General features: G+C 34.9%; 3 pseudogenes; 2 read left to right on the plus strand and 1 right to left on the minus strand.

The window, feature by feature from the left end:
• Nucleotides 1-897: 897 nt before the first annotated feature.
• Nucleotides 898-1,077, plus strand: LOC148951045 (U2 spliceosomal RNA; annotated as a pseudogene).
• A 1,550-nt stretch (nt 1,078-2,627) lies between these two features.
• On the plus strand, nt 2,628-2,807 carry LOC148951046 (U2 spliceosomal RNA; annotated as a pseudogene).
• Nucleotides 2,808-7,727: 4,920 nt separating this feature from the next.
• LOC148951047 (U1 spliceosomal RNA) lies at nt 7,728-7,882 on the minus strand (annotated as a pseudogene).
• Between the last annotated feature and the right edge of the window lie 318 nt (nt 7,883-8,200).

An 8,200-nucleotide genomic window follows, 5' to 3' on the forward strand; every position in this document is an offset into this window, starting at 1 on the left:
CCCTTTCATATACGGAATAATTTCTGTTCGTTTTAAGTTTTAATGTCGCTCCTTACTTTCAGTTTAAAAAACTTTCAGTTTTTTTATTCAATTAGTGTACTTGACTCCGCTTGTTTTGTATAAAAGTGGGTTATGAATAAATTATTATTATTAAATATTTGATCAGATTGATTTTTAAAAAAATTTTTTCCCTGTTTTGCTTGTAAGCATTAACGTGTATTTTTAAGGGACTAAAATAAAAATCCTCCCCCCCCCCCCCCGATATCCTTATAAAATCGAAAAGAGAGATTTGTATGCAAACTCTTAACAGGGAAAATGCCGCTCTCATGGTAGCGACAGGGCCGATGCCCCTTTCCTAATCGAAAAGGGTTTTCGTTTATCACAAACACGTAGGTGGAAATAAAGATCTTGTATATTAGTGAAAATTTGGTTCCCCATGGCTAAACAACAGGTCGCAGCAACAGCTTTTGGGCAATATTATGTAAGAATACAAGGTCATATTCGATTTTAGACCCTGATTTGTATGAAAATCGTAATTTCGGGTGAATCTCTGGCTAGTTTCAGGTATTTATGGTACTAAAAACAGTCGTAAATTTTGGGAGAACAACAACATTTTTTTGGCCTGAAGTAACATGTTACTCTGAACAGTCTCTGAGTAGTACACATATTGTGCATTAAAAGAAAAAGAGAAACCAGGAAATGGAGAGAGAAAGTAAAAGAAAAAATATGATACAATATTTTCATTGTACTTTGCCAACGATCCTCGTGTTGTGGGAAGTGCAACACACGAGAAAAAACTGGGACATGGTGCAATTTTTTGGTCATTAGTACATTTTCCGGACGATTCGCGGTACTTTTTGTTTTGAAGCGTTGGCAACACTGATTATAATCACGTGAATCGCTTTTCGGCCTTTGACTAATACCAAAGTGTAGTATTTATTCTTATCAGCTTAGTATCTGATACGTTCCCTACATGGGACCCAGTACTTTAAAATGATTTTCGGAAATTGCAGAGAGGTCGGGGCTTACTCCGCTCCCTCCAGCTTCCTAGTCTTAGAATAATAAGGAAACCATTTTTTATATCTGAAAAAAAATAGTATATACTTTATAAGAGCTGATAGCGGAAAACTGAAGCTGCTATGTTGAAAAATTATGTCGAGACTTGATTCATTGATATGGAAAAGTTATAGACACCTGCAAAAGTTGAGTATACCTGCACCTGTTTCACCAATTTGAGCCTCTGAGTCGCATTTAAGACAACTCAATCTATGTCGAAAGACATTAGTAAAATTTTTTGAGTAGTGGAGGACTGCGTTTGTGTGGACTAATGGATTTTTATGGAATTTTGACTGCTTAGCTAGTAATTCATTGTTGTGGATATTGTAATTATTCAACATGGAGACTGAATTCATTTTGTTGACGATTAAAGTACATTTTCTTAAACATCAAAAGAAGATATTTTGGTAAAAAAAAATTGGTCTTGTCAGGTTTGGCCCTTGTTTCTATATCAGGTCTTGCTGCAGTTTTGTAAATTTTACATTTCAAATCTAGTAGGGGCTTTGCAAGGGGTTTTCCTTTATTACAATTCTTTGTTTAAATCGTATGTCCCTAGATGGTCTAAAAGGGAGTCAAGTCCAAGTTACATTTTGTCCTCGTTTGTTTAAGAAACTAACAATTGCTGGATTTATTATCCTTTCAGTATAGCCACTTAGGCTAAAAAATAAAGGGCAAAGCAATGCTCAAGAAATCTGAGTCTTCTCCACCTTAAAAAAATCAAAAGAAACTACCGTCTTGGAATGCAACTTCCCTCGTACTACCTTGCTTCTTCTAAGTTTTTCTAGCTAGAATGCATGCTTAAGGGCTTCTTTCTCATTTTCTATTGCTTTTCTAGGATTCAAGGTATTTTGAAAAATTTATGCTCAAATTCTACTATAAAACTGGATTTATACTCGAAGGCCATCTGTTCTTCTTTACAGTCAGGCTAAACTATTAGCAACAAGACGGAAATGTAAAATTATTCAAGTAAATAAAGAATGAAAAGGATAAATATTATTAAAATTAAATTTAACAATTATTTACCCGATAATGTTTCACTGTTTTGTAGCTGAGTATTTTGCATGGGTGACTAAAAATCCAGCTTTTGTTTCCATATTTGGAAAAAAATTTAATAATGTCACAATATAGCTTGTGACTTGTTTTTTTAGTATTTTTGTTAAGGAACCCCCCCACCCCCCTTACACACTAATACCGTGATTTAATGTCATTCATCAATGCTGATTCAAACTATTGTTAGCTAAAGTGCAAAGATCATATATCTCTAATTTAAGGCTTTTCCTTTCTGATTTGGTCTTTTCCACTTTAGTCTCTGTGCTGGACTTTAAAATATAGGCAATTTACTTTCAAAATTCAAAACTTCGTATAAGCCTTAATTGAAAAATTTTCCACTTGCCATCAAAATTTTAAAATGAACTTTGAGATAGTGGGAAATGTTTCTACTGTTTAGAAAAATCCAAACACAAGCTGATAAATTAATTGAATGTCATTTGAGCATTACAACTGAAATTAAAATTGTGACAAACTTTGTTACTCGTATTCTGTTAATTTTCTTTGATAACCCTTACGCAATTATTGCTTCTCGGCCTATTGGCTAAAATTAAGTGTAGTAACTGTTCTTATCAGCTTAATATCTGATACGGAGAATATTAAACTAATTTTTGGCATCCACAGGACAATGGGGGTTTGCACCACCCCCTTTACCTCACGTGTTAGCCCGGTATTGCACTATGTCTGTAATCTGCAAACCCCTATCGTGGGGAAGCCTAAGCTCATGCACCCTATTCAATTTTAACTATCAAGTATTCCAACTTTTGTACACAAAATAATTGTAAATTGTTAGTCGAGAAATTTATCATCGTTGAACCATTTGAGATATAATTTTTTTTACCATTATAATCAATTTTCAAAAACTCATGGAAATTTTGAATACTATCTGAAATAACAGACACTTACAAATAGATGGCTGAGCCTAATATTTGGTATGGGGCCCAAACCTGGGATTGTATTGGGTATTTTATTTTGAGGGGGGGGGGAGATGTTTTAAAATAGGATTTTTTTTCGGGGGGTTACAAAAACCACATCAAAAATATGTTTCTATTCATGTTTGTTACGTTTTTATATATAGGAAAATATTTTGGAGGAACTTCAAACCCCCTAGCCTCCCCCCCCCCCATTGACAAGGCCTAGCCCAGAATATTAAGCTGATATCCAGAACATAATTGAAAATGTATTATTCACCTTCAACTATTTGGTGGGGGGTCAGCGAATTCTTTCATCGAGCAAGAACATTGTTTCCAGGAAACTCAATTTCCAATAGAAAAGACGAAAAAAAAATTAAGAGAAAAACGAATAAATTATTGACTAAAATGTGACTCCCAATAATCGAAGGGCTGTTCAACAGTGAATTTCGTTATTGTAACTGCAAAAAAACTGCTAAATACATTTCTAGTCTTTAACAATTTAAAGCAAGGGTAGCTCGAAGGGGGGGGGACTCGCCCCCGGTTATCGTGAAGTCATGTAAGTCGTTTGTTCTGCCGTTATGGAGGTCCAAGGGGCTAAGTTCTGAGACAGTCAAGTTGTTTTTACTTTTCCTGGGAACACTACTGCATTTTCAAACTTCTTGGTAAAGAAACGGCTGATTTTGACAAAACTCGGCTTCATTTAGATACCAAATACCAAAGTCGCTTATAAACAGAATAGAGTCGTTTTATTTTATCTTTTCATTTTAATTTTCTAATGTCGTTTTCAATAAAGTCGTTTAAATAACAATTCATTGATTAAAAACCTGCGTATTCTCGCGCATGACTTGCTTTTGTCTGGTCGTTCATCTAGCCCCTCCTTTTTTGAACTCATTTAAGTCGTCTACTTTGGCCTTGTGTAGTCTTCAGGTGAAGACTGTCAGAGACAGTCTAGGTCGTATTTTCCTTCTCCTTAAAAGACTTTGGGATGTTCAGTGTTTGATTGTGGCCTAGCTTAGCTTCAGTCGAAGATACCGAAAACTGAATTTGCGTGTAAATTGAACAGGGTCGTTTTATTTTATATTTTAATTTTTCTTTTTAATAATCTCCGGTTTATACAGATTCATTTAAATTAAACCAGGTTTAAATAGACTGGTCTGGTAGCCTAGTAACTGGTCTTAAAAATATGTTTGTGCTCACATATGATTTATTTTGTCAGACGGTTCAGTATTTCGGAAAAATTCAACGGAAATCTGACAAGATAATATGAGCAAAGCAAAAGACAAGGTTATGTGCATGGATTGTCGGTCACACTTTGACTACAAATGGAAAAGAATGCAAGAAATTTCTAAGCACAATGGAGAAGTAATTAGAATTCAAAAATAGAGAGCCCCACATGACTCATTCAAAGCAAGTGCATACAGGATAGTGACGAAACTTTGATTACAATACGAGGTTGAGAGGGGTACAACGCTTGAGAAGGATAGGCAAGATCTGGCTGTCTACCCAGCACAAGTATCTTTGGAAAGTTTCTTCTCTTGGGTACGGTGCCATATTTGACTGACTCTGCTGCCTTTTACCATATAAAATGGATGTAAGTATTTCTAATATGGGATATGTTTGATATAATGAAAAAATGTTTCATCTTTTCGTTTGAAATTTAATTTTTTTCCCTGCTAATCAGCAGTAGCATCTCCTCCAAAAATGTACCCATAAACAACCATCGGTTTATATCAGTTATTTGATATAAAACATGCACTGATTCTATTGAGTACCGTGCGAACGAAAACAGAGCTCTCTATTTTTTTTTATACCTTGTGAGCGAAAACTGAGTTCTCTATTTCATTGTTTGGGTTCTTTTAATGTTGTACAGGTGTATGAAGATAGTATTTCCATGAATATCAGATTTTTAATATGGTTTTGGTTTCCTAGTTTTAACACATCAGAGGTTCTTTTAATTTTGTACTTTTTATTGTGTTTTCGTTTACAGGATAATGTATGGCACAAGTTTATAATCATACACAAGTTTCTTCGGTGTACACGAATTTTCTATAAGGAGACTAGTCAGATTAACTTCCGTCAACACATAAACTAATATATGTAAATGACCGTAAACGTAATACTTCTAGGGGCCTTGTGAGGAGTAGAATTGCCTCACCAGTTTCACCAGTGGTGAAACTGGTTTTCAGCTGCCAGTAAAGGACTTGACTTGCTTTATTTACTACTAATTACAAGATAAACTATATACAAGCAACCGCCCGGGGAAGGCTCAAAAAGCCTGATGAAGGACTAACATCTATTACAGGACAATTTTCACATTCAACGACTCTCAAACCATGAGTCATTTTGAAAGTATGAAGCAAGAGTTGAATTTTCCTTGCTGAAGTTCTCATGTGTAAGCTCTTCTTGATGAAGCCACACTTTTATTCCGTATCTTTCAGTTAGCTGAGTTCGCCAACTTGTGTGGATCTATCAGTTGGGGGTTGGGGCTCTCAAATTTATTACCGAAGGTGAGCTATTTCATCATTGAAATAGATTGAAATTCAGTGTTCAGTAAGGTGAACCGCCTATAAAAAGAAGAAAAAAGCATAGTCGACAGAGGGACTCAATTATTTAAGTTACTAAAGGTAAAATCCTATTGATTCGATAGGATTTTCAACCATTGAAACCCTTTTTTTGGCTTATACTGAACACTGAAGGAACGTTTTTTTACGTCACTTTAAAGAAGGCAGTCACTTTCGTTAAACGATGCTTTGATGTTCATTCAATTTGAAATGGCATCATGGCTAAAATGACATCACACACATAGCAGTGCCATGATGTATGCAAAAGAAGAATATAGATTACCAAAATATACCTGAAGGTTATGTCAATGGTTATTTTTTGAAGCCTTTTCAAAGAAACCAATATTTAAAACGACATAGACATAAAAAAAGACTGATAACACATTGGTTAAATTTGATGATTTATATATACTCGGAAAGATAAATATATACATACAGTTATGTCAAAAGGACTGAAAGAGCTATTTAACAATGCTAAAGGAATTTACTTTATTTATTTTTCTTTAAAGTTTTTCGTTATAAACTGACATTATAAACTTTCCATTCTTTTGGTAATCTCAAAATTATACAATTGATAATTGTATAATTTTATTTTCAGGGAAACTCTTTGTCAAAAAAAATAAATGAGCCTCGAAGGGACAGGGGTTCTCAAACTGCAAACAACATGAATAAAGTAGTCAAAAAATCAGGTCGAGGGGGGGGGGGGGAGTTATAGATTATTTCCGTTTTCCGGACTCATCTCTTGTATACTATTTACGCTTTTTTTTCAGTTGAAAAAATGTGATATTCAAATTTTTTTACATGCAACTTGGTAATAAGGCAAATTATACTGTGACATTATTAAATTTGGGCAGGGAGATTTTGCTATGTTTTTAATTTATTTAAAGAGAACCAAGTCTCTAAATTATCATAAGCAGCGCAATAGCGCTACCTAAGTAAAAAGCAATGTGGGCACAATAGATTATTTTTATTTTTTTAGAGCAGGGCACTTCGTATAGAAGGAGTGGTCCAAAACTTCGAAGAGAGCTTATTCAATTGGTGATTGAAAGGAATAGTGCCTCTTTTAATAGTCGCAAATCCCCCTCCCACAGCCTTCATTTTCCATAACACAATCAGACAAAATATAGAGATAGCAATTTTGTTCAGCATAGTTAAAAAGTCCAGAAATTATATCTATGAGGATTATACACCCCCCCCCCCCCCAGCCCTGAAGGAAAGGATTGTAAGTTATTCCCTTGGGAATATAAGGTTTTTATGGAAAAAATTGCCGTATAAACTACAGAGGGGACTCATGGGATTTAAAACAGATGTTCTAGCGCCCTTTTTAAGAAAAAAAGTGACCGGGGGGCAGTAACCCTTCCCCACCCACCACGTCGTATTTTTCCCAAATTAATCTGATAGAAATTTAGAGATAGTCATTTGTTCAAAAATAGTCAATAGATCATATAACAAGGCATTTGGGTTGACAAAATCCCTCAGGGTCTGGGGGTAAGCATTGTAAGTTATGTTCCAGGGGCATATAAGGTTTTTATGGAAGGGGTTGCCGTGTGAACTTTAGAAGATGCCCATTTGATTGGAAATGTATTTTTTCAGTTCCCATTTAAGATTCAAAAGTGATGAATACCAGCAAGCCCCCCCCCCCTCCCTGACATCCTCTCATTAAATTTGCTCCAAATATAGACACAAAAGCTTGATATTTAATAATTGTAGACAATTTTCAAAGAAAAAATGTATCAAGAATTCAATCAGCAGAGGTAATTAATTCTAATTATTGTGACTGGTCATTGAGACCATCATTTGCTTTAACAGAAGCCAAAGAAAAACGAAAAAAATTGTTTAAGAGGTATTTAAGAAAAAAAATCCACAACTATTTTCTATAGAGTATGCACTCAGCTCTCTCATATGCTTAAGATTTTAAGTACAATTCTTCTATAATATTCCAAATGTATAAGTTTATCAAGAAATTTATCTTTTCATTAGGGCCCAATGATCAATTTTACTTGTTGCATTATTGTCTTAACAGCAAAAATAGTATGTTTTTTTTTAACTGCATATTGTGCGAGGGCCCAAAAGAAGGGCCCTCGGGCCAAAAGAAGGGCCCGAAGAGCCAAAAGAAGGGCCCAAAAGAAGATGCTTTCCAATGTGAGAACAGGGGTCCGCGCGAGCGCAGTCCCCCAAAACCAAAAATTATGCTGTTGATTTACCTTCATTTGGGGTTATCACAGGGGTCAGCCCATCCTAGGTGTAACGGAAAAACCTCATCCTGGAAACATTTCCTTCATATTAAGCGGCTAGGGTAAACATTATTTATACAGACATAACATTTTACTAAAATCTATCGCCATAGATCAGATTGTCTTAATTGCGAATCTTAAGCTCAAATTGGTGAAACGAATACACGTATATGCAACTTTTTCACATTAATGAACCAAGTCTTTAAATCTTTTTTTAAAATACCAATGTCACATACCCTATCATTTTTCAATGCAAACATCTTAATGGTTTGAGTGAACATTTACTTTTTTGAGAAAAGAAAAACAGGAGTTTTACCCTATTTTTCGTTGAGGCCTCCCCCTCCCCCACACCCCGAAAAGTTTATCCAATTCGTAAAAATGTAGCGAA

This window comes from Artemia sp. Qi Xiang Cuo, chromosome 6 (genome assembly GCF_049724085.1).
Source record: "Artemia sp. Qi Xiang Cuo chromosome 6, ASM4972408v1, whole genome shotgun sequence".
NCBI lineage: Eukaryota > Metazoa > Arthropoda > Branchiopoda > Anostraca > Artemiidae > Artemia > Artemia sp. Qi Xiang Cuo.